Source organism: Epinephelus fuscoguttatus, linkage group LG10, assembly GCF_011397635.1.
Source record: "Epinephelus fuscoguttatus linkage group LG10, E.fuscoguttatus.final_Chr_v1".
In the NCBI taxonomy this organism is placed as follows: Eukaryota; Metazoa; Chordata; class Actinopteri; order Perciformes; family Serranidae; genus Epinephelus; species Epinephelus fuscoguttatus.
In genome coordinates this window covers 21,565,281-21,593,069 of record NC_064761.1, presented here as the reverse complement: position 1 = coordinate 21,593,069, position 27,789 = coordinate 21,565,281, and the positions used below count along the sequence as shown (strand labels likewise).

At 43.0% G+C, this 27,789-nt stretch overlaps 1 long non-coding RNA gene across 1 annotated transcript; it reads right to left on the bottom strand.

The window, feature by feature from the left end:
* Nucleotides 1-2,233: 2,233 nt before the first annotated feature.
* On the bottom strand, nucleotides 2,234-27,148 carry LOC125895384 (uncharacterized). The gene is made up of 3 exons (XR_007450173.1): nucleotides 26,895-27,148; nucleotides 14,932-15,047; nucleotides 2,234-2,878 (listed from the first exon to the last, which is right to left on the bottom strand). It is a non-coding gene; the product is annotated as an uncharacterized LOC125895384 (long non-coding RNA).
* Nucleotides 27,149-27,789: the final 641 nt, after the last annotated feature.

Sequence of the window (27,789 nt, the reverse complement as noted above, 5' to 3'; positions counted from 1 at the left end):
TGCGTGCACTGAAACAAAGACATAAAACCCTCTAGCATTTGCAAGAATTTACCCAAACTAGCTATACCTGTTTCAAACATGCATCTCCATCTAATTTCAATACATTTGAATTCACAGAGGCTCTTTGCACATCTAAATAAACACAACAAGGGGTTCGATTCCCACTTGTGCCGAAACTGGACGCTTTCCTCTCCGCTGAAAAGCTCTGGATGCATCGTGTGCCAAGCGGCATATTATGTTGTATATTTTTCGTTATTTCATCCTCAGGTTGTCACGGCGCTGACAGATGCAGGCTGACGTGTACAGCCGCGCTCACAAAACACACGCACGGACACACTTGAGTAGGGGTCTGAGTCCAGCTGGAGGTGGTCTCCTGCCAAACCTGCAGGCAGGCTGACTGTATTCATATTCATCACACACGCGCTGATTGAAACTGACAGGACACACACACGGACGCACACACAGTTGGGGGGAAAAAATATCTACTGGTGAGTAAATCAATATTTCAAGGGCAAGCTGCTATTCTAAAAAAAATCATAACAAGAAACTATTTGGCCACCTCTGCTGCATTATTCCATCTTTGACTCCTTTTTCTGCAATTTTATCTGCCATCACAAAAGATACCTGCACTATGTGCTTTTTTTTTTTTTTTTTTAAAAAGAGGAAGGCCATTGAGAAAAGAGAAATAGGAGTGAATGTGTGAGAGAGACAGCCACAATTGGATGTAGACTAGCAGCAGTGAGTAATGTCGTGAGAGAGGAGCAGACTGGGGAGAAAAAGTGAGAAGTGAATAATAGCCAATAGGCTGGGAGAGCGACAGGAGCGAGAGAGATGGAGGAAGAGTGCCTCTCTCTCTTACACACACACACACAAAGCAGAGACTCCGCAGGGCGCCAAATAATAACCTTCCTTGTCATTATCATCGCCCAGCCAAACCGCTCTCCACTCCTCCTCCACCTCCTTCCGTCTTCAACACAATCATTGCCCTATCGTTTACAGTGTGCTGCTAAATGGGAACATCAATAGACACATCCATTAGCAGTGTGAGTCCTTTCCTCTCTGATTCTCAAGTGCTTTAATAGCCAGCACACACACACACACACTCTCATGCCGCACCTCGGCCGACTGTTAACCAAGCTAGCCTTGCGCAGGCAAAGCCGAATTGATGGAGTGTGTCATTACAGCTGGTTAGTAACACAGTTGCTGTGAGGGCGGCGCCGTCAGTTAACCTGGAGCTAGAAACTATGAGGACGGGGCTGCTTTCTGATTTAAGTAGCTTTCGTACAAGCAGCGTTGTTCTTATGTTTATGTTTTATTTATTTATTTTTTCTCATGTCTGCACTGCTATGCTTTAATATTTCTGCGCTACTCTTTTCAAAGATCTCCGTTTCAACTTTTCTGGCAACCACTGCTTATGATAACTACCAAAGTCATCTTGTTTGTATGACACAGAAACAACTGCCTCTTTGGGAAGTATTTTCCGTGGGAAAGACCTGCCAGGGATGAGGGGTTTAAACTAAAGTATGTGCATGGAAATGATATAGCCCTGTTATATCCATTAGTAACAGTGGGCAAACTCATAAGCACTGATTTGTATGGTTAAGGAAAATTTAGGCCACCTATTAACACATGAATCCAAGACTGGCACGTGACAAAATGTTAACGTCTCTCCTCCTCTTTTTAAGTCAGTGTAGTACAGTTTTTGTTTTATTTTTTTCTCCCATAACTCAGGACACATACAAGACAAGTCAATGCAAACTAATTATATTTGTTGTTCACTTATGAGCAACTGTGTTCAAATGTTCAGAACAGTTCATAAACACAGAGGTTCCCTGAGTGTAAAAGGACAAACTATCATCCTAAATGTAATGTGCAAAGGCACCAAAAATAAAAACCTAATCAATTATACAAAGAGGCCAATCTTATTTAGAAGTGCATTAATACCTTGTTAACCTCAGCCTGAACTTTCGTCACTGTTAACTATGGATGCAAATTAAGTACGGGCAGCCGTTTGACAGTTTAATGAACATCAAAATAAACCCCGCCCGATCCCATCCGAAACAGCAGCGGAATGAGAAAAAGATAAGGAGGGGACAAGAAGGGCAAATACAGCGGGTGGAGAGGGAGGGAAGGGCTTCCCACAATGCCGCCTCACACACTGTAATTTCAGCACGCACGCATGGCTTTTTTTTTTTTTTTTTTTTGGATGAAGGGCGAAGCAGGATGCTGGGAAGCCTGGGAGGGGCACAGGGTGGGTAAGGGGGGGGTTGGACGTGGGGGTTTGTGGGATATGTGGTGCAGCTGTTAAACTTGAGTTGTGGAGATTGGTTTCGACTGATGGAAATAGAAAAAAACAAAAAACGAAGCAGGCTTTGTGCACACACACACATGCAGACACACTAGAAATGGCATGCATGACAGCAGACACACACAATTAAAATTAAAATGGAACTGCATAAATTAAGATTTGCTCAAAATGAGACATCCGAATTTGATTGAAAGACGTTCTTTTCATTGTTTATTTACCAGCACCGAGAAGCTACTTTTCAGAAGTTAAATGACTGAATTTAGCTAATTTATTTTATATTCTTATTTTATTTATTTAATTACTGAATTTAGAGCACTTTGGAATCCAAGTAGTCAATTTGTCTTTAAATTACTCAGAGAAGAAAATAGCAGTGGATAATGAGTTTGTTTTCTCACATTCACACTATTATTGTCCCCCTAACTCGGTGGTCTCTGATTCTTACCGTAACAGGCATGTGCGTGTGTTTGTGTGTGTATATGTGTGTGTGTGGCAGGGTGGTGTAGACCGCAGACAGACTCTAGGTGCCGTTGTACGTGTGTCTGTGAATGCGTGCCTCCTTCATGTCTGGACCTGGACAGAAAACAAACAGAGAAGAGAAGAAAGCAGAGGATAAATTCAGGTGTTGTTTGGTAAACCATGTTATTAAAATGTCATATATACACATAGACACACACACACACCCACACTGTGATGTGTACATATATTATTCAACAGCACCGACTGATGTGTGTAACAGTATTAGCTGGAGTAAGTCTGCACTTTCATGTCATATGTACAGCAAGCCCACTCACAACCCCAGTTCCTATTTACAGTCTGGGTGGTCTCGAGACACAATGACAAGCAGCCGCTGTGTGTGTACATTAACACATGATTCATCTTGAAAAAAAGAAAAGTTTTGACGTAGGCTAGGTGGTTAGACGAAAAAATACTGTGACACCTCGAGAATAAGAGCCCCGCTAAAACAAACATGTAAAATCAGCCTTTGAAGCCACTTTGTAAAATCAAATCTGGATAAAACATGCGAGAGATTATGTCTCTTCTAATACAGCTAAAATGTCACTTATGTGCTTTTATGTGATGCCCCAAACAGAAGAAAGAATTTCGGGATAATGACAGCACTGACTGTAAAGTATTATATAGAGCAGGGTGTCTGACAGGCCCACAGCACGATGAGGCTGGGAGTGATGTGCACTTAGACAGAATGAGCTATCAAAAAGAATTTAAAGTTGACCAGATGGTATTCAACTAAACCGACACATGATTTACTTTGTCCGAAATAATATGTTCAAAACACAAGTAGCAATGTGACAAACACGTATTCAACTTTTCAATGACGCATCAAAATAAAAGAAAAATAAAAAGGACATAACATGGTCCATGTGTATAAAGTCTGTCTGTTGTTTAAAAGGCTAACATTGTGTGCTCCCTGCCAAAATGCTTGTCTAAAAAGAAGCTAAAAAGTGAATGAGAGCTGCAACTAACGACTTTTTTCTTGGCTAATCAGTAAACCGTTTTAAAAAATGTCAGAAAATAATGAAAATGGAAGTCCCAATTTTCTAAACCCAAGTTTACATATTCAAATTGCTGCTGAAAAATGGTTGCAGATTAATTTTCTGTGAATTGACCGACCAACTATCTCTGGCATATTTCACAGTTAACATAATTTAGAGTAAAACAGCATCAGGAAAGCATACATGCCCCATATGTGGACACTGTATGACATTATGAGACAATAAATAAATAAAATTATGCACTTATTATCACTATCACTAGTAGTAGTAGTATTGAGTCACATGACGGTTTTGCCATCATGGTTGTTCTCTGCATCCCCCAATGTTTTCTCTGATTCGAGTGCCATTTGGTCTCCCATTGTGACTAATAATGAGTCACACTGTGTACTCTGAAAGCTGTGGGTTCATTGGTAGTCAATAAGCACATTAAAGTTCCTGTGGAAGACATATTCATCTGTGTTTTTTTTTTTTTTTAAACTACTTTGGCCGCCCTAATGATTTCTTTGAGCACCCTGCCGTTTGTAGTTTTTAAGAAATCCCTCAAGAGTCCTTTTTCCTTTGCTTCAAGAACCTTTTGGTCATTGGCACACGCGCAGGCGAGTGGTCATAGTTAGATGTGGCATATACAAGTGCTTCTTACTAAAGATATCTACAAGTCTAAATGTGCTGTGTTTGAGCATGCATGCATGTCCTAACCAGTTCCATTTTTGGTTTGTGTAAACACTGTAAACAGTGGCGTTGTGAAGCTTAAATGTAATCCAGGACCAGACTGTCTAAGGCCAACTTCAAACTTGACATGTTATTATGTGTGGTAGTAATATTTTATGCTCACATCAATCTCCTTTTTTTCTTTCATTTCACATGCACTGAGTCCCATGTATTATTTAAGGCAGTCTAGACACAGCTCTAATGAAAGCCACGCTAGAAAAATAACGCCACAGCTGTAATAAATGGAGCTGAAAATTCCAAGAAATTATATGTGCAATCTGAAAAACCTAGGTGCAAAACGAAAACACACACAAGAAAGAAAAGTCTCGCCAAAAGGTTATTGAAAGGTGGCTTGCTAACACAGCCTTGCGAGTGAAATATAGTTCCTCTGAATTCCTCTCAGCCGGATCTACATTCATACAGAAAAGAACAATGATTGACCTTGGCCAGATGAAAAATTGCCTCAATTGTTCATACTTCACTTTGATGTTAAATACAGTGAAACAGGGCTGCACAGGAAAGCTGCTCGCCACAGCTGAAGGAGAAATTAAACCTTTTATGCGGCTAAGAACTACCCCCCTTGCTTCGCTTTTTAAAGTTCCAACTCTGTTTGATTGCCTGCCTCTGCCAGAATATACATGCAATTTACTATTTCTGTCTTGCCGAGGTAACGTATCCTTCAGCTACTACTCTTTTCTGTGTTCCTTCCTACAATCACTATGTTTCTTTAAACCACCTCCTGCATCATTTCTCTCCCACCTCTCCATCTCTCTCTCATTGTTTCTGCTCTCCCCTGATCCCATCCCTTTCTCTCTTTCTCTGCTCCAGTAAGCAGACTTGCAGAGACCAGGGAGGGCACCTCAGTCATTAAGGTCCCGGCACGGCGTCACCAATTTATACTCTCATTAACAGATCCATGTGCTGCTCAGTACATTAAAAAAAAAAAACAACAACCCGGGACCACCCACGTGTTTAGGCCCCCTCAAAACAAAACGCAACAATAAAAGATCTGTGTTCTCTCTGCCGGCTAAATGAGCCAATTCACGCGAACGGAAAAAAAGAAGTTGCAAATTAACGGACGTTTGAGGGCTCCATGGTACACGGGGTGTTTATGTGTTAACGAGAAAATGTCATTAATCGGGAGGGAGTGCTGGAAGAGCCCTTGTTGTGGGACTGACTGGCCTTGCAGTTTTTTGTTCTTTTTCCACAAAATAAAGGAAGTCTTGTAAAAATTACAGTTTGTTTCCAAATGTGTCAGAAAATAAAGTGTGTGTAAAACATTCCTCTCTTGGTTAGCATGAGAGTTTTCAAACTGTGCAGTGGTTATCAGGAGAATGACTGAAGTTGTGCAACACTGACGCCTTATTTCAAGAGACACAGGTGACATTTTCTGTCTCTGCTGCAGAGATACTGCGGGGTCAAGCAAATAAACCCAGCTAGGAGTTATCAGTGGACACCTCCCTTGCAATTTGAGGCCAGTTTTGGTTCTGCGTGGCTGAAAGGGCAAAGAACACAAAACAGTTAAGTTAAGATGTTCCACTTCCACTGGGCCACCCATGGTTGAAATGTAAGATACTGGGTAGAGTAAGAGATGTCTGCTGTCTACGGAAAAAATCCTGCAATTACAGTTTTTTTTTCCTGCAAGTTTTGTCTCGGGTTCTTTGAGCTAAATCAGTTCACATAGAAAACTATCTTGAAGAGTAGAGAAGCACTTACGGTCTTTGTGGTAACCTTATACGTGTAGCCCTTTTTTTTGGGATCAGATGGCTTCAGTTCAATACTGAAATAAAGATCAGCATCAAACTGTAAGATGGCTTCCAGATAAAAGTTTGTCAGATGTTGCTAAAGTTGATTCTGACGACACTGACTCAGTTGTTTTTTGTGAAGGAATAATCTGTAAGTGTACCTCTATGAATGTCAGGTACGTCTACCCACTGCTTTGATCACTTTGGATTTTTTTTTTTTAATGTGCAAAAAAACCGACGTACCAGATGAGGAAACAAGTCACATGGCTGTTTGCATTTCTTTACCTTTTATGTCTGAGCATACTATATACACCGATCTTTGTCCTTTGCCAGAATATGTCTGAGTTCTTACCATATTGTGCCTGTTTGTAATAAAACTAGCACAGGCATGTAGAGCTAGACCACCCAGAGCAGTTACCCAAACACCCTCCTTGCTCACAAAAAAAAAGAAAAGAAAAGTCACTAGTCTTAATTATATCCATCCTCTGGGCGTGTCTTTCTGCCCAAAACAGACATCTGAGCCACCCCCCCCACCAACAGGCCACAAACCTCACCGAGGCCTTATGGAAAGAACTTTTTGGTGAACACATTGACCTTAGATGGAAATAAACCTATTCAGCGCTGTGAGGAGTTATTTTCACTGAGGTTACAAAGGCAATCTGATTTCATATTGTTTATTGTTGGATTATCTCCTCCTGTACCCTGTAGGCTTGTAAATGATCCCACACATAAAAAGTTCCTGCAGAGGGTTCTTTTGATAACAAAATCTGCAGGATGTCAAAATCAAGTGGGTGAATTGTTTACCATATCAAAAGAAGTTGGGATGAAATACCAATATAATATCAAAACCTGCACAGAGCCAGCCACTTAGATGAAAGAGAGGGAAAGAGACAAGACAACGCGTGTATGTGTGTGTGTGTGTGCGCACACGCCCATACGTTGTAATAAGGAGGCGTCGGCTCCAGGGAGGAGGTTGTTGTGACTGCACTCTTCTTTTTCATGATCTATAATTTTCAAACTGGCAGTGTGAGGGGGCAACCGAGTGGTGTCCACAATAGAGAGACATAAAGACATAGAGAGAAAGAGGGAGCGTCTACACAGGCAGGACCCCAGTGGCTATCTGCCAGACAAATCCTCCCTGGGCTTTGATCCTCTGCCCACTTCTCTCTCTGCGGTTTTTGTTTTCAGGCAAACAACTGTGATGTTTAGCCGAAGTGCAACGAGATTCCAAGGCCCCCAAAAAATGCAGGACTCTTTAAAAATCTGCTGCTGCAAATGAACCCAAAACAAAGGAACACTAGCACGAAAGAGCTAATTTAAGATGGACGAGGCTAAAAATAAACAAAATGGTCATCACTGCTGTCCGGTCCTTCCTTCCTAATGTTTTCAATATGCTATCCACCAAGGATCAAGGGGTTAATCTGCTTCTGTTGTATTTTAGTGGAGATGCTATCGAAGGCCATTTGTTCCAAGCAGCGAGGCTAATGACCCTCAGCCGACGCTTGCCGTTTGGCCAGGAAGAGCAAGGGAAGGTAAGTAACCTCATATATTCTCGGGGGCTGAGCTAATGAGAGGGAATGGGAATACGAGCTACGGTCCATCATCTACTTAGGACCTAGACAGCAGTGCTGTCGTCCTCCCCTGAGTGTAAACACACACACACACACACACACACACATACACACGCATAGACAAACCCTAATAGGAAACCCAACCATCCTCTTCTTGCACCTAATTTTACTCCTGTCCTGTTAAGTAAATGTACTATGGGTAGCGTTTTATCATCAATAAGTCAATACCACATTAATTCTGAGACATTGGTATTATTACTGTAAACAAGGAGTTCTATCATCCAGACAGCTGGCAGCTTCCTTTGACCTTTTAACTGCAATTGTGAAGATTTTGTCAGTGTGCTGGTATGCTTTACTGCACGCAGCATTACAAAGATGCCATTCCTCCAGCGCAAAACAAAGAAAGTGAAATAAATGCAGTAAAACACAAGAGTAAAGGCCATCAGTCCTCTGGACAATGGTTGCACTTATATAATGCAATTTCATGGAAATAAAACACCATTAATCTAATTTATATATGACTAATGTTTAAAAAATGCAACACACAACACTTCTGGAAATTAGTTTTTCCTTTTGTGTCCAAACATAATGATTCTTCATCATAAATGACCAATGGAGGTATGTATAATAATAAATTTTAGGCATTCTTATCTTTAGTTTGTTGTAGCAACAGTTAAGGTTGCAGCCGTACATGGAGAAACATGCATGCATACACGGAAGACGTATAGCTGAGTGGGGATAGCTGCGGCCATGTAAGGCTGAGTGAATTCTGCTGTGATGGGAAAGCAGCAGGGGGTCCACTCCTCTGCCTTTATTCGATTCAAGTCGGGCCCGGCTGCCTCTTTCACTCCTCTGGCACGCACACGGATATTTATGCGTGTGTATGTGAAAAAAAGAGAATGGGTACAGGAATAAGTACCCCACTGCACTCTGTGTATATGTGTGTATATAAGTGTGTTTGTGTGTGTGTCGGTAATACCTCCAATGGCAGACTAATGATAGGTCTTATCGACACCCAGCAGTGAATGCAGGCCTTTGTCTCCTCTCGGGACGCATTATGGAAAGCTTAGGGGGCTGCCTTTGACTCCTTTTCATTCTCTCACCCACTGATAAAACCCAGCACAAAAAAGGCAACTGTTATACAGCTCCTGTAGCGTGGCAAGTTGAGGCACAATACACCCCTGTGCCCCTGCCATCAAAATAAGCAAAAGTTAGGCGCGCGGCTCATGAACTCAGCATAAGTCACTGACAAAAGATAAAAATTAATACTGGAATTTACATTTTGGAAAACAAAATCACAATGGCTGAAATTACCATTCATTTTGACTATGCAGCACATAGGGTGACTGGGTGGAGAGGGAAAACCACAAGATGCGTGGGCTTCACAAATACAGCGACAATGACAGTAGGCCGTTAATGATTCCAAATTACACGATTACAATATACAATTTAAAGGTCCAGTGTGTAGGGAAATGTATTGGTGAAAATGGAATATAATGTTTCTCCTAGTGTATAATCACCTGAAAATAAGAATCGTCATGTTATCACCTGAAAATGAGCAGTTTATATCTACGTAGAGTGCTCCAGGGTTGACGTTTTTCTGTAGGCTGGCGCAGACATTAGCATCACCCTGGTTCTCTTGTCAAAAAGCCTATGGGATTTTTCCTTGAGATTTTGGATTACTGCAGAAAATAAGCTCTGTGGTAAAAGAAGTCAAGGACACAACACAATACAGCCGTAAAACTGTGTTTTGCGTGATGACGTTCTGTGGTCTTATTTAGCCACTTGTTAGCAAGCGCCATTTTTATGACACATAAAAGCAAACCATGAAAGTCTTTAAGTCTGTGTTGACTTTAGACCTTATTTCAGGAACCTGACCAAAAAGCGCTATCGGTAGTTAGCATCCCTTCTGCAAAACCGCATTGGAAAAACACACATTTTTAACGTGATACTGCTTTTTCCAGCGTATTTACTGGTTTTAAACCATCAGGTCCATTTGGTCCAGTGGAAGAGACCTCTGTGGATAATTCAGCTCCCAGAAAAAATCTCAGGAACGTCTGATTCTTAAATTATCAGAGAAAAAAGGTGAGCACACAGTAGTAAATGCTAGGCTAGCCGCCCATTTGCGACAAGCCTAACAGTGTAGGAGAAACACTGATTTGTAATGCAAAACTGTTTTAGTCATTGTTTTAATCACCTGATCCATTTGCTTTGGAGAGAAGGAGACCTCTGTGGGAAATTCGGCTCCCACTAACAACATCCCAAACATTTAACACCGAAGGAATCCTAACCAGGAATTCACAATTGGCACATATGAAAAGTTACTGCTGGTTGCAATCTGCAATCCTCACCGCTAGATGTTACTAAATTCTACACTCTGCTCCTTTCAACACGCATTAGTAGAGGCTATATGGCATTTTTGTTGTCATTTCAATCTGTTTGAGCATTTCAGTCATGTCATCAAGTATTAAAAGATAGAGGAGGATTGCTCTTTCATCTGTGAGACATTTAATTCTACCATTCTGCTCACAGACATATTATATCTGTAGACATCTGGTAAGCCGAAATCTAAAATATCTGGATGTAGTTAAAAGCTTTCATTTTGGCAAGGACTGTTTTTTATCTTCTATCTTTTATGATTCACGCTCCCAAACATTTCATAACACTGTCACAGTTTTCAAATTGATGTTGTCTCATTTCGAAACAAGTACTGATATTTATTGCTTTTCCATTCAAATATGTCTGCAGGTACGTGGGGAATAGTTTAGAATGAGTGTGTGCCTTTCAGCCCGGCTCCACGTTGCTTTTCTCTGCCTCTGAAGGCTCTGTTAGTTACTGTGCTTATTTGAGGGTTAGAGGTTGGGGCAGGGTCCCTTAGACAAGCAGTTTATGAAATGAAAATGTTTTCCTTTCCAATGATGGCAAGCGTTACTTTTCACGTTTTTAAGAGTTCAGCATACAGCTCCTTGGGGAAGCGTAGACATTTCTACGGTCGTTTCCTGCTGAGTCAATAAAACTCACTCCCTCTCTAACTCTGTTCTTTCTCAGCCTTATTTTCAAGTGGTTATTGTCAGAAATAGCACATGAGTACATTATATTTTTACTCCTCGTTCCATGTCTTTGGATTTTTCTTCTTATTCCACTTTCTGACTCTACATTCACCTTTTCTTCCGGCCAGATAACTCTAAGGGGATCATTAACGTACAGAACTTTCCCCTCTCTTTTCTTTTCTCCCTTTGCTTTTCATTCTCTTTGTATTCTCTTTTTCAACTTCAATCTACAACAAAAGAACAATACAGAATATTCAAACACAGACCTTCCTTGAATTGCCCTCGTAGCAATCCAAAAGAAAGCCCCCCAAGGCCAAGCAGAGAGGATTTAGAGGCCTCATTTAGTAGGCAGGTAGAATCAAGACTCCCCCCATCCCATCCCATCCCATCCCATCCCTCGCAGCAATTAGATAGAGGCCAGGAAGTGCAGTATTTTATGACCTTATAAAGACATTAGAGGCATCGCTCTATTGGCCCCCCCCACCCCCACTACTCTATTTACCAGTTCTACAGTAACTCTCCCCTTTTTGGTCTTCTCTCATGGATAATTCTCTCATGCTCACTTTGAAATCTTCTCCACCGACCATCTCTTTCCCTTTCTTGTTGATTCCTACTCTCTCTGAAATCTTGTCTACCCACCACTGCCTTTCTCTGTTTTAATTTTTCTATCTCTGCCCCCTCATGCCCATCAATCTTTCACTCATCCATCCATCCATCCAGTCATTTTGAAACTGCTGTGGCTTCAAACTCAATAAAAGCTCTCATTCTAATCTTTAATCCTCTAGTGGTTGGTGGGTGTCTTTGCTGAGGGGGAAAAGGCTTTGATAGAGGAGCACTCTGTTGTTCTGTGCTTTCCTTTGTGCGGACACAAATGTTACCATTTTCGACACTTGTCCATCAGGCTTTTATGCCCGTTCCCCAGCTAGAGTATGTCCCCCCTGTCCCTCCCCACCATTGTAAACCATCGTCCATCATTTGCCGGTTATTTTGTGTGAGCGTGAAACTGACAATTACTCGCTCTGTCCCCCAGTCCTGCAGTGAATCAATATGAGTTGACGGAGTGACTCATTTGCCTGTCATTTCCCCATATGCGTTTTTTGAAATATGAAACCGTGTGACACATTGTGGCTTCAGCCTTGCAGCCCCGCCTCGGTATACACAAATGGACACCAAAAGAGAGCCACGGCGCTTCTTGAGTCCTGCAGCTTTTAAAGCCAGCTTAGACAGACTCGGCTGCTCCTGAAAGACCTTCTTCCACCGGAGCAGAGGGCAGACACACTTGAGAGGAAGAAGGGCTAAGAAGAAAGAGCAGTGGCATGTCTGGATACTTGCTTACAACATCCTCCACCTTTTTCCTTTCTTTCTTCCCCAGACTATGCTTGCATCATTTGACCAGTTCCAAAAACAATGGGGTTGTGTGTAGCTGTACAACTTGTGACTCCACTAATCCCTGTTGGCTGATATATAGCACATCCATCAAAAGAATGATGAAAGGAGTAGAAGAAGGCCTTTCTTCCTCAAACAAGTTCAAAACCCACTTCTATTTAAAAACAGCTTTGTCTTGTCCAAATGGGGTGATTTGGACAGAGATTTTTTAAACGTGGGGAATTCCAATAATTAACATGGATTATTTTTGGCATTGCACAGTCCCTTAGAGGATCGTCCCCTGCTCTTTTAAATCATTTCTCGGTGCCCCCACAACCCTCCTAATATCTTTCATCATCGTCTCCTGTCTTAAAATGACGGGATGACTATTTTTTTTGTGGTGGACGTTAGAATGATTGGGCCAAGCAACAGCAGCGTGAGCACCGAAAGAGAAATAACTGAAGGGAGTTGAGAAAATGTGAGAAAAGACAGACGATTGCGTGGCTCGGGCAGATTGAAAATAAGTAAGTGAGAGTGAGAGACATGAAACGCTAGAAAAGAGAATTGAGTTGGACTGGACGGGCGTGATATGAAATGAGTTCAGCTGAACTGAAATAAGCTGAATTGAATTTGTTCTGTCTTCTGCAGAACGTCATTGTGAGGTACAGTTCATAGTGTAAGTATTTCTCACAGAGGGAAAAAGAGAGTGATGGAGGAGGACATTTGTACTGACAGGGCACACTAGCAAGACAGTAAGTATCATGTCCTGTATTAGAAGAGTCACGGGTTCTTTTCCACCCTTTTTTAGGATTTCTGGAGAAGTATCTTGAACATTGAACCCTTAATACCTTTGCCATATCATGGTAGTATTTTAACAAGGGCTGGGCAATATATCAATATTGTATTGATATTGTGATGAGAGACTAGATATTGTCTTAGAGTGTGGATATCGTAATATCGCGAGTGTTGTCTTTTTACCTTCATTACTGATGATTATTTATCAAAAATCTCACTTTGGAAATATTCTGTGAAAGCACCAATAATCAACCCCACAATATTGTTGCAATATCAATATCGAGGTATTTGGTGAAAAAATATTGTTGTATTTGATTCACTTTGTATCACCCAGCTCTAATTTTAACCTACATACAATTCAGGGAAGCGTAAACATTTGGCGGTCCAACTAAAGAAGGAAGAGGAGGATAAAAGAAAATAAAGAAACCTTTAGAAAGTCAGCTTTCATAATTATGAATATATGAAGTAGGTTTGGCCCTCTCATGAAGTGCACTGGATCTTCTGGGACTTAAAGTAACAGAACCTGGACTGGGAAAAAAAGCTTCACCAAAAAAATTCCCACCATTGCTATTGTAACCTCTGGGTGGAGGGTTGAGGTTGAAGAGAGTCTCATCAGAAGGGAGGATGACAAGAACTGAGAAAAACAACATTTTCTTTTCCTCACACTGCCTCTCCTCTTTAACCATCCCCCTATCTGTGTATGGTGGCAGCCATTCTGGCCATGCCTGCATGGTAGAAAATGATTTACTGCTGCTTTCAGCCTCACACAGAGAGAGTGAGAAGATTACTCTCTGAGAGACTGCTCACTTTGGGAAGCGCTGAAACGCAGTTGAAACAATAAGGTGGCTCTTTTCCCAGTTTCACTCCTGTGTTTTGCCTTTGGGCTATGCTGTTCTCCAAGGTTTTTTTTATTTTTACTCCCTGCATCCCCGAAATGTTGGGACTTTAAAAGTGTGATGGATGCTGGAAAATCCTCACAACATGAAATGGATTCTCTGTTTTCTGACACACATATAAAAAAAAACATGTGATAGCACAGGTGGGGACTGAATGTGGTAACGACTGGGATGTGGGTTTAACAAGAACAATACTCCATCTGCATGTGGCAAAAGAGTGTTCCTCTCCCACGTACTGTTTAATTCAAATATAGGCTAGCTAAAAAGGTAACCCCACCACCAAAATTCGTTCATATTAGAGACATGCTATCAAAAACTACATGTTTTCATATTTTCATGTTTTTGACAATCTAATACAGCAGATAATTTAAAGGTTAGAGGGCCCAGGACAGCTCCCTTGGTGTCAGCGCCCCTGCTGATGAAGATATTTCCATATTGTAATCTTTTTTTTCTTAATTTTTTTTTCATTGATTTAAATTATTTAATTTGTAATTGTTTCCGTAAACTGCCTATTTAATATTAAAAGAAACGAAATAAAGTTCCTGATAAATTCTGAATTTGCAACTAAATCTAATGTCAGACTATTACAGGAGACCTAATCATATAAATCATTAAGTATACCAACATACAGACAGATGAGTATTGCTTTTGGTTTCTTCTTTAGTGCAGATAAATGAATTTAAATGGAAAACAGATAAAGAGGAAACAGAGATGAAGACAATAGAAATGTTGAGGATGCAGCAGGTGACTCAACCAAGATGGTTGTTCATCGCTGGGCAGCTGTTGCTCCCCGTGTGGGACACACACGAAAACAAACACGGACGCACACTCAAACACAGAACAAAATCACACACGCATGCATGCAAACAACAAACCCACCCCAGGTACACAGCTGACTCAGGCAATCAGGTGGAAGGGCAACAGAGGACACACACATACATACACACAATGTATAACCCGAGGGCAAACCGAGCTCTCTTACCTCTCTTTCATCGCTCTTGTGTTTTCCTTGTTTGCTCTTCTGCTTCCCGTGCTTCCCTCTGCGGTCAAGGCTAACGCTGCTAGCGCCCCTTTTGTTTCTTCTTCTTATGCCAGCTCCTTTCATGGACAAGGAAAAAGACAGAAAGGGGAAACGAACCATTAAGAAACTGTTTGTATTGGAGATATCTCTACCAGCACCACACATGAAGGAGAATAAATATATATATAATACTCCATTCATACAGTTAGGCCTTGTGGGATTCCAGTTATTGCCTCTAAAATTCCGTTATCTTTCAAAACAGTTTCTTACTCGGTGTGTAGTAAGGAATGTATGAACAAGATGGGCGCTTAGATTACAAATCGATGCGGTTCATGAAAGAAGAATGTGTTACATGACCTTTGAGAGTCAGGATATATCTTGTTATGTTGTGCTGGGTAACTGTTTTTAAAGCATACAGTTGAAAATCTGAGCGACAACAACCAGCGCTGTATTTGCAGAGTGGAGCAAGCTTGCTCAATGTAAGGAGGAATGAGGTTCACGTTGGGGTCAGGGAGCACTGACTAGCAACCAGTGGCAAAAAGGAGCCATGGAATTATAACTATTACACTGCTATATGGCTGCGTGAATGCCATTTACAGTTTGCATACCTGCGCTGGCTTGTTACTGTGTCTGTTTCATCGTTGGGTTTTTTGTTTGTGGAGACTAAGTTGACGTGTAATTGTGCTTGAATGATTTTATCATGGCCATACTGCTTCGTAAACTGATGGGGTCTGTGTGTACGTGTGTGTAGGTGGTGTCTTACAGTACACTGATGAAATTGCTAACAGCTGTGACAGCAGCCGTCTCACACACACACACACACACACACACACACACACACACGCTTTGCGCCCATCTCATTTGTAGCATACAGCTGCACAGATAAAGCACGAGGGTTAAGCAAATATTGTACAATGGCAAGGAAACAATGAACCATCCCTGTCCCTCCCCTATCTCTCACACTCACTCACTCACACCAACTGCAGCGTTGCGTGAGTGTGGCAACTGTGCGTGTGTGTGTGTGTGTGTCTGGGTGCGTGTGAAAAAATGACTGGCACTGCTTGTCCTCTTTATTACTGTGAACAGAACAGACACCCCTGCTCCCCTCCCATTCATTTTAATCTCTATTCTTAATGATAAACCTCCTCAGTCACACTCTCGCTCTCCCTCCACCCACCCACCAGCACCCCTCCAGCCTGGTGTCGACCCTCCGCAAAACCCTAGCGAGGCAGCAACAGTGCTCCTTTGTTTGCCCCCCCCCCACCCCCCCTCCTCTCTTCTTGCCCCCTCGCCCTGCCCCGGACGATGCTGGTTGGCGGGGACGGAGGCATGCCTCGACAGGAACGCCGGAGGAGAGGTAGGGAGGGAACGACTGATGGAGGGTGGGAGGGAGGGAGGGAGGGATAGGAGAGAAATATGTAGGTGGAGGGTGTGCGGGGGTCACTTTGGGGAAAGAGTTTCATTTTTTCAGTCATTCTTCCTCTCCTCTCTTTCATTTCTGCACTTTTCTGTCCATTCAGCATTACATGAGAGGGGCTTCTCAGAGTGTGTTTGTGGGGAGGAGGTACTGTAGGTGGGGTTTGGAGGGACTACACCCTCAGTGAACCCGCCGACTTCAGTTGACTGAGAGTCGAAGAAAATCATTTGCAGAGGACTATTTCTGGTTTGGACTGGGGAGCTAATTTTAAACACCAAAGTAAAGATGGAGAAGAGAGGGGGAAAAAAACTCTGACTCCTGATTTTTATTTTGGCTCTGAGAGAACAAACACTTAAAACAAAGAAAAGCTCTATTCCTTGGCTTTTACATTTACATGGCTCAGAAATAATGTGCGTAATATTCCAAACAGGCGATTTGTAAAAATAGCCTCTAAGTACACAACCTTTAATTTCTCATTTATGCAAAGAAAATACTGGACCTGCCCATTGAGGTTAGTCAAGGCATAATTTTAGCTGTTTCGTTCTGGTACCACTGCTACCGCGGCAAACCCAGTACCCTAATAGCATAAATACTGCTCTTGTAATGGTGCCTGGGGCATGTCTCATTTGGAAGTGAGGGAGACAGCGCAGTAGAGCAGCGCCTTTTCCCCTCAGCCAAAAACACACGTGTGCACGCGCACACACACAGACGCTGTGGCAGCTCCGAGGCAATCGGATCATTAACCCCAACTAATCTACAAACATTATGTTTATAGAAAACGTCTGTCCAGCTTAGGCGCACACACAGCCAAGCCATGCTAATTCATGCCGCGTGTGTGTGTACGTGTAAGTGTGATTGGGTGTCTTTGTAAGCTATGACATGATGTGTGTGTCAGCACTGCTGTGAGTGTCATGTCTCTCAGTATGCATGTGTGTACACTTGTGTGTCATGGCTGCCCGTGTCTACAGTGTGTGCTGTGACAGACAGACAGAAAGAGCATGACAGAGATGGCGAAAAAAGTGTGCGAGGGTGAGTGCTAATGTGTGTGCGCGGATGTGTGTGTGCGCCGTGGCTGCCAGTGATGCAGCACGCACAGCCTTGATCTAGACTCCTGCCTCTCTTGGACACCCCGCTGCGCCTGCTTCATCAATCAATAGGACAGATGAAGACAGACTCCTGCCGCGCTGCGAGGAAAAACGGTGACTTGCGTGCGCGAGTGTGTGTGCGTTTCTGCATGTAAGGAGGCTGAATGCCCTCGGGGAGAACGTGGCAGACATGATGCAAACCTTCAAGGCTTCCTGCCCACACAGAGATCATCCGCACTAGATTTGCTTTCTTGTACCACCAGAAAAAAAAAAAGCCAGACTCCATTTGATAGCTGATTTGCATAGACTGATATATTTACCAGTGTTTTAACCCTAACCTCCTACAACCTCTTCTTCGTCTCAAAAGATGTTACACGGAAAAGATGCTTCAGTGTGAGTAAAATTCAATTAAATTCCATCGTTTTCTCACCTTTTGAGGACTCTGGGGTTGTGGGAAGTGGTGCGACTAATTTTGGAAGCGTTTAATATCCGCTAAAATCACACCGAGATTGAAACTGCTTTGATACCACAACTATTCTTCCTTTCCTGCGATGTAATGCCGGGCTAAAAAAGAGCACCAAAGAACGCATTTCCGTTGGTCAGATGAGACTTTCACCCAGAATCCAGGAAAACTCAATTACACACACAACTGTAATTACTTACTCCCTCACCCCCAACACACACACAAACAGCCCGTTGATGTGTCTATCTACACTGCTCAAAACCCCGGCTATAAAAAACATCTCAAGGGCTTATTCAAAAATCTTTATGAAAATGGTTTTAATATACCTTCAGGCACAGTCAAATGAAGTGGAAAATACTTAGAAGCTATAAAAAAAAAGCCCTTCCACAAGCAGGCGAGGCAGATCAAGTGAACTTGTGATATTTTCATAGTTTGAAATATTTTCTGTCAATTAAAAAAGCCTGTGAGACTCTGAGCACAGCTGTACGAGAAACACCTAAAAACTGCCACTCATGAGAGTGTGTGAAGGCTAACGTGATCAAAAATAGCTTGTTGTGTGTCATCAAAACCGAGTGTATTTACTCATCTGCAAAATAGGAAGGTAGGCCCTTGGAGAACGCACATTGTAAGCAGTTGTATATTGAGACAAAGGGATGTGAAACGATTAGTCATTGCCGCGTACGTTTGTGAGTCAGAATTAGCAGCCGGTTCAGCTTGAGAAAAGTGGAGATTGAGAAAGTAGAGTGTTCCCATTGGTCACGATATGATTCAGGACACCAAGAGTTACACACTTGCATTTTTGCAAATCTTGCCAGAAACATGGTTGAGCTGGAGAGGCTTTGTCTCTATATGGATGTCATGTGGACGTGTGTGTGTGTGTGTGTGTGTGTGTTTCTATTCCTCATAAATGACTTACAGGAACTGCAGAGTATGCTACAGAAACATGTGGTTTCAAAATGCTTTACTGCATTTTATTCTCTCTAACTAGATATACTGGCATGCTGTTAACTGCATTGTATTTAAAGCCGATTTTGATACAAGTGTCCTCAAAGTGCCCCGAAATCAAGACCATAAATCAATTTCACGACTTCAAGCAAAGTAATTAACACTGAAATTGTGGACGTAACTGTGCAGAAATAGTAGGAAGCAAGATTTGGGTTTATTTTGTTACTGGGAAGGAGGAATGTGTGTCATTTCCTGGTGCTCCAAATGGCCAAGTGACTTGAATACAAAGCCACAGAAGCCATTTCTCCCACAGCGCCTAAATCCTCCAGAGCTGTTATCAGCCATTGGGGAGGTTTTGCCTCCTCAGTATGCAGCAAGACCGTTTTGTTTGTTTTCAATGTAACTTGTGATATTTGGCTGGGGCTCAGTGCCCTCTTTGTTAGCCATTGTGTGGAGCTGAATGAATCTTTCTTCCAAATTTCATACAGAGATGCACTGTGTGAAACCATAGAAACACCTTTGAGACCATCAAACTCAATTCCAGACAATGCAGGCACCAGGAGTGGGCCACTTTATTTTGATTTAAGGTAAATTCTACTTAGCTGTTAAACTTCTATGACACTGATCTTGTTTAATGGATATCAATTGTTTCAAGTGTTGTAAATACTGTTCCTCTTTTATCCTGCGTGTTTCAAGATGCTTTTCAACAGCCTTCACACATTACATTAAGACTACATTATGATAGCATTGTGAGACTGAGGGATAAACAATGCCATAGTACCTCATTGTTCAAATTAGGGGAAAAAAGCTGTTAAAGACTTTGATGGATTTCTCACACTAGCAATTAGCAAAGATGCAAGCTGTGGCTGCAGAGCATTCTGCTTTATTGATGCCTCTGTAGAGAAATGAGCATTGCTTCTTCTTCTGTGGTGCATTTTTCTATGTATGACTGTGGAAAGTCAGATAAAAATGGCAGAGGTTTGATTCTGAGTGACTCATAACGGACTGTACACTCATAGATGAAATGTGCTTCGACCTGATAATATTCTGAGAATACCCTCATACTGCAACACATTTATGTCACACCAAGTCATCTGTGGAAATGCAAGAAATACATAATGTAGCTGCAGAACCACAGTGAGTTTAATCTGTATTTACTTCCTCTTAGGATTGGAAAAATGCCACAAAAGTGCTGCAATTACTACAAAAATAAAACTATTGCAATGGTGTGTTTCAACCAGAAAAACCCAGACATGAAATCCTGTGTCAGTTCCTAACCCAAGATGCCCTGATTGCATAGGCACATTGTGTGATTTGACATTGTACCGACGCCTGACGCTCAGACAAAGGAGCTGGTGCAGGCCTCGAGGGGGCAGATGACAAACACTCCTAAACCATGGCCAGACATAATCTCCCCCCCCCACCACCCCACCTCCCGCCAAACCCCACAACAAACGCACAGCGGAGGGGGACTTATTCAGAACATATTAGGGAGGTGAAGGAGGCCAGGCACTGAGGGACTCTCCCCACTTGGCTGTCCTAATCATCTGAGACAACCTCTCCAGAGGCAGACCCCCGCCCAATCCCCTTCCCGCCTACAAGCCCCACTCCACCCCCCAACGCATGACCCAGACACATCCAGGAGAGTTTACAAGGGCGGGCGGCCATGAAGTGGGGAAGCTGACCAAAATGAACAGCCCCCCCGGGAGCTGTTGTTTAATTGTCCATCTTCTTGGTCCAAATTAAACAAGCTCGAGTGCATTCAAGTATCAATACAGACACACACCCCTCCCACCATCGACACCCCACTTTTAACAGACTGGCACGTTCCATAGAGCATGCCATTGATGCAGAATGATGAGCGAGACCCCATTGTCTCGTTATATTGTCTTCAATTAGGCAGGAGATGATGGGAGACAATGAGAGAAGCATTTGTAATCATGAGCCTCCCAAACTCATGCTGGGAAACAGAACTTCATTATGCCCAATGGTCCCTCATCGACAATAAAACCCAGAATATGTGTGGTTCATCCTTAGGAAGTTTTCAAGCATAAATGGCTCGGAAAGAAGTGAGTCACCAGGAAATACTGTCGGGGGTTCTGAAACTGAAAACAACAACAGATATGGGGAGAGGCTAATCTTCTTTTTTTGTCTGCAACGCAAGTGAGAAATTACATACATCCTCTTATCACATGTCCTGTGCACTTACCTGAACTCTCATATGTAAGTTTTAAATGTCAGAATCCAAAGGGTTTTAGAAAAGAGACTTAGTTTCAAATTAGAAGAAAAAAATGGCAGTGATAATACTTTAAGAACAAGAAACTCAGTGCTTTTCTGAGCTAGTTTTTCAGGGATGAATTTACAGGAATAAAGCGTAGTCATGATGTCTTTTCATCTTCACCACATAAATGTTGTACAAGCTTAGCTCTGAGAACAGAAGCTCTGGCAGCGCTGGTGTCAGCTCAGAGCCATCTGTAGAAATTAGACTTCTTTAAGAAAGAGAAAGAAAAACTCGAGAGCGCATTATCTGCATTTACCTGGAGAGCGTTCAGCTGAGAAATGACTCTAACCCGACACCTCGCCAGCTTTGTAGCTCACCCCGTCATTTAAATCACGTTCCACCGTGGCTGTTGGGCTTTGATAAAACTATCCAACCGGACAAATACAGCTTTCATAAAATTGTGCAAATGATTTCTTTCAACTGGGATCGCGGCGGTATTGTTCCCCCATCCCTGACCCCCCCACCACCGCGTCTTTCCTCTCTCCTCACGGCACAAAGAGCTAATCTGAGACGAACACTCGCACCAGCTCTGACACATTGTCAAACCAAAACCGGGGTGATTTTATTTTCTTTAAATCATGTAAGTGAAGCATGAGGTAAAAGCCATCATCCATGGAGGACAACAGAGGGGTTAGAGAAATAGCTGCGTATTTTCTCCCCATACACGCTGCGGGGATTATATATTATGCTCCCTTTTACCCATCTATCCCTTCAGCTGTTCTTCCACATGTACAGTATCAGAGAGGGACCAGATAGATGCAGAAACGTTGTGGTTTCTCCCATTTGCAGATGGAATCAGTCTGCGACGGGTGCCAGTAGGAGGGATTTCCGTCAAGTCGAGCAGCCCTGGGGCCGAACAACCTTTCCTGCAAGGCCCCGCTCCCTTATCTGATTCCAGCAGACGGGGCGAGATGATGGCCATGCCAGCCAGAGCCTTTGATTTTTTAAGTATATCCCTCTGCTTTCACACTGCTTTATTGATCGCCGACAGACCTCATTGTGTTCCTCTGCTAAAAGAGCGCTTCGAGAATGCTCTATTTGTAATGTGATCACCCAGATGAGGATGGCAGAGAGGTGGACGGACACTAATCCTCTTTTTGCCCCAGTATATAGCATCGTCCATGGTGATTCTTGTGGATGGCCCCTGTCAAGTTTCTCATCGCCTGAGGGTCAGATGACTCCCCCTCTTTCTGACTTTTTTTTTTTTTTGTATCGGAGGGGGTCGGGGTACAATCCACACTTGAGCATCACTTTGTATGTAGAACAATAGCTAAGTCTGGTGACCTAAAGTGGCAGTCAAATTCAACCTCCACTCATTTATTCACCCATTTGCAATGGGGTTAAATGAAATTAAACACGAAAGCAGTGTGGTCGATGCTTACTGTATTTCTACAGGACCTTTCAGCATCATCGATTTCCAGTTCATTCATGATTGTTTTTGACCACAGGCTAAATGTTAAATGCGCCCATCGACCTCCGTGGACCTGACACATTCCTCTGTGTTGAACAGCACAAAGCAACAGTACAGAGTAGGAAGCATCTGCCTCGTCACTCCACCCAGATGGCAGCAGCAAGTATGTAAATTGGTTCATTAACCTTACAGTGCTTTAACCAGTGGGCCATGCAGAGGGCTCGTTCCATCCGGGTTTTCTTGAATTTTATTAACGCCCATTAATGGCATCGGGAAACTTTTTGCTAATGGCCTGAGGTGGTTCGCTGTGGTGTTATCAAACACTGTAGTAATTATACATGACATCCCTCTGATTAACACTCCTGTGATTATTGCACCATGTCAGATCATCTTTTTTTCCTCCCTTTAAAGACAGTCATCCATTTTCTCAGCGAGAACATAAGGAAGAAAAAAGAGAGGCCTTGTATTATCACAGCACTCCCCCACCCCAACAAGCAGCCTTGGATCTTTAACCCCTGACAATAGAATGGCATGAAGAAAGCAGGGGGGGTAGAAATGTTCAGAGGATCTGCGTTTTCATACGGCGTTTCCCCCCCAGTGCTTGCAGAGTGTGTGAAAAATTAGCTTGCAGTGTGTGTCTGCGTGCGAGCTGCCAGCAGTGAGGGCTTGCACCTGGAGCAGGGAGGAGCATGCGAAGGGGTCAAGGGTCACCTCGTGGGCTAAACAGGATTGGAGTTCTCCATCTTCCTAAGAAGGCCAGACGACCCCTGCGGCTGCATCGCACAACGTGGGCCTTTCACACACCCCTTCCTTCCCTTTTTCCTTCTCTCCTTCCTCTCTCGTTCACCTCCTTTTCTTTTCTCCTTTGGAAAGGCGCAGTAATCCATAATCCACTCAACTATCAGCGGCTCAATTATCCCTCCCGTTCGCCCATTTTCTCCCCTCGGATGGAGATTCAAAAACAATTAACCTCTTCACGGCTGGGGACTTTTCCCAGGAAAGGGCACGGTGGTAATTGAATGACTCCGCCATTTACATTCCTGACCATGACTTCACTCCTTCACGCATAAATCTGGTTACCGTAAATCCTAATCTGTGGCTTTGTGATTGTCCAATGTCATTAACATGGATGTTGCATTATCACGCTATGAAGACAGTATTTTACTTAAAGCGGGATTTACCGGGACAATTTGTTAATGTTTACATAACACCCTTCTGACCTACATAAACCTTAATAGATTAACATCATTTGTACTCAAACATGTTGACAGATTAGAGAGTTAGAAAACGATGCCTTCACAAAACCCAAAAAATAACAATAACTCTCATGTCAGACTCAGTAGACGGTGCCATCCTGTAAACTAGTACAACTGGACTATTTCACACCAAGTGTCTATAAGCTATGGTGCATCCCCCCACATCCTCAGCCTTCAATAAAATGTTGTCTTCTCCCCCTTCGTTATGGAGGGGCCTCCTATTCATCTCCAGGTAGAAAGCCTCAAAGTGTAGGAGGAAAGAACAGCTTGTTGCACCCATTGAGCTTTTTATTACTTCCCCCTTCAAAGGCTAGTGGCAGAGACATCCTCAATCTCCTTGATGCCATGATACACAGAAAACACACAAAAACAAGTGGCGGGATTTCGGTTGAAGCTCTGTGCAAATTTCACCAACACTTGTTCTTCAAAGCATCATATCTGAGAAGATTACAAGGTTGCGGGTACAGAGAGAGCCCATTCCAGCTGTCAGGGGATAATCTTCTAACAAACAAGTTTATCAAAAATGGACACTGTTGACAAAAACAACTCCGAAATTATTAGGCCCGTCCGACCGGAAACAGGAAAACATTGCACGCAGCTGCACTTATTCGGATTCTCATTGTGTTGTCAAGCAAAGATGCCAAACAAAGACTCCACTCCAACCAGCCATTTTCCATAAAGCAAGCTAGCTTCTTATCTAGCTAACCCAGCAGCAGCCAAATGATGTAATCCCTAACCAACACACATCGAGAAAACAAAGACATGTACTCATCAAACGGAATACACTCTTGAAAATGAATTTGTCTGTCAAAGAAATCCACGTATCGAAGCATTTTTTTTTTTATCATCTCCCACGTCTAATTAGCGTTTTCTCTTTCTTTTTGCTTGACTTCAGAAGCCACTTCGGCTTAAGCCCCAACTCAAAGACGCCCACCGTCAAGAGTCGAGGTGCGACAGACAGTGTCTGAGGGCCTCATTTAAAACCTACAGTAAAAAATGGAATCTTCTCGAGCAGGAAATATATTTTAATCTTCAGTTTTGCAGCTCAAAAGATTCAACTCCCGTTCATTAATAATGGAATAATTACTGTAGCGACCCCATTTCTTTTGAATTCCGAGACTGAGCTTTAACGTCATCGTGCTGGAAAAACTTAAAACAGGAAAACATCAAGCTTCCGAGCCTCCTGTATGCGCCACAGAAAAATTCTGAGCAGTGATATCGTACAATTAATGTAACACTTTTAAAAAGTATCACCGCGTATAAACCCCAGCTAATTGAACAAAACAGAAAAAAAGAGATAACTAAAGGCACCATAGCCATAACTATATTCTCGCCAGAAAGAACAGCATAGCTGAAATCTCACTCTCTCTTACACACACACACACACACACACACACACACACACACACACAGAAGAAGTCTTTGATGTTTCCTCATGAGTGTGTGTATTGCAGCTGTGTGAGTCACCCACACTTCATCCAAGATCCATATAGACTACACAGTGGCAGCAATAGTAGCAGTAGCGATGAAACTACAACCCTTTACCACACACACACACACACACACACACACACACACAAACTCACAAACAACATAGCGTGTCTTGATTGTGGATGGAGAAAGGGGAAAGAGGCAGAGGCACGAGCAGCGCCAGCCAAGCACACGAGGACAAAAAAAAAAAAAAAAGAGGAGAAGAAGAAAACCTCAAACAACTGGCTGTGCTCCAGACAGACTGGAACTTCTCTTGATCATTATGTCTAGCCTTCAGGTGTCTGGGGTCGGGCCGACTGTAGGTGGTAGTTAGGTTGAGGGTGGTGGGAGGATTGAGGGGGGTGAGTGTAGATAACACAGCAGCCAGACAAAGAGGGAATAAGAGGGCTGCCTACATACCACCAGCATCAAGGAGGGGAGGGTGGGAGGCGAGGGAGGGAGCAACGAGAAGAAAAAAGGAAGGTTATAAAAATTTCATTAGACAATCCTTTGCCGAAGTGACTTTCTGTATCGGTTTTCTTTTCTTTCTTTTTTTTTTGTCATCTCCCCTCCCTTCTTGCTCCTCCAGAGCGCCGCCTCAGAGAATGGGGCAGACAGATTTTATAGGTCCTAATTAAAGCCATCTGAAGCCTTTCAAAACATCAAATGGCCCCGGTCCCCCGCTCTTTCCCTCTGATTGTGCAGAAATCACGGAAAATCAGAGGGCACCCATTTTTTTGCTTTGCCCCTGAAATGTACATGCATTCTGCAACAGCCCCCTTTCCTCCTCCCCTGACCCCGCTACCCCCTAATTTCCAATCAATAAAAAGGTTCAGTGAATGACATGACCTCATTGAGTGTCTGTCAAATCCACTGGAAATTGACATAAACGCTTGTTTGGGTGGAACAACTCCATTCTGGGGGAGGAAAAACAAGTATTTCAGTTGTTATATGTGAGTCTGACCTGAGTCTAAACTTAAGGAAGGTTTTTTTTTGTTTTTTTGTTTTTTTTTATCATATCCTGCATTGGAAGTGTCACAAAAGGTTAGTGAAGATCCACCCTCATCCTGCCTGGCGGGTTGAAGTGAAGTGCAGCCCTGTTTTAGTGCGCTTCAAGTACTCCATTTTTTTCTCTCTCTCTCTCTCTCTCTCTCTCTCGCTCTTGTCCCCCCCTAATTGTCCTCATTGAGCCGTGTGGACCGGTTGCACAGCCTGCCTGGCTAGGGTCATCGGGTTTACCGTGTGCTTTCTATCTATATTTCATGCTATGGCGCTGCGCGCAGACAGCCACACATCCACAATGAGAAAAATTCACAGAGACGCACGAAGAATGTGGACAGCACAAAATGAACTTAGAGAGCAGTCAAGCAGCAAGTGAAGTCATATTAAAGCCTTTAAAGCATTTTAAAATGTTTAAATATAGATAAAAAGGACAGAAAGCATACGGTGCAAAAGTGACACATGCAGTTATAAATGTAAAACTGAAGTCGACTTGCGTAGAAGTAGAACCAGAAGATAGATAGAACTACAAGTTTCCGGAATTGTAGCAATAAATAAGCGATTAGAAGAGGAAAATATTCAACGTCGCCTACTTACGATTCATTTCAATAACTTCTGGGCGTTATTGTCTCGCCCCTGCGCCTCTCCGCTCGTTTGGAGACGGAAAAAAGTCTGCTCCTCCGCCGAAGCGCGCTCATCCTCATCGCCGGTATGGTCATCTTCATCTGACGGCGATAAAGTTTGCATAAGATAACACCTGGTTAATTCTGCCGAGGACAGTGGACGTCCGATTCCGCCGGTGTCAGGTCTTCAGTGATGCCTGCACTCGCCGGGATTGAGCGCTGAGAGGAGAGGGAGCGCACAGAAAGGCGTCATGTGAGCAGGGGAGAGGTGCGCCATTGGCCAGCCGGGGATAAGTATAATAAGGCTGCTCTGTGCGCCATTGGCCCAGGACGGGAGCGGAGGCGCCTCCTCACTTGGCTGTGCGCAAGAATGTGAGTGCGGCTCACTGTTCATAATTTTCAGCAGCCAGAGGGGGGGTTGGTGAGGAGGTAGGAGGGAGGGAGGGAGGGGGGGGGGGGGCAGTAAGTAACAAATTGTTCCAAAGATCTGTTTTTTGTCATCGACGCACAGAGTTACACGGAGGGCAGCGTGGGGAAATGCACGCATTCCATTTCCTCTCTCTCCCCCAAAAAAAGAGGAATTAATGAAAATGTTTGGTGAGTCTATGCATCAACTTTTGAGCAGCTGTCAACTTGAAGATGTGGGCACTTTAATCTAAATGAGGCACAATTTGAACTTGACGTTTTCGGCATTATCACGAGTAAAAGGATGACTTAAAAAAATAATCTATAAAGTCAGCAATGGAGCTGTAACTGCACCCATTAGGGTGGCTGTTTGATATACTGGCAGAAATTATCATACTGTCGTGTCAGTCAGTCGACCTTCATCCCTTATGTGGCTCATATAAGACTTTTTTTCAGTGGTTTGA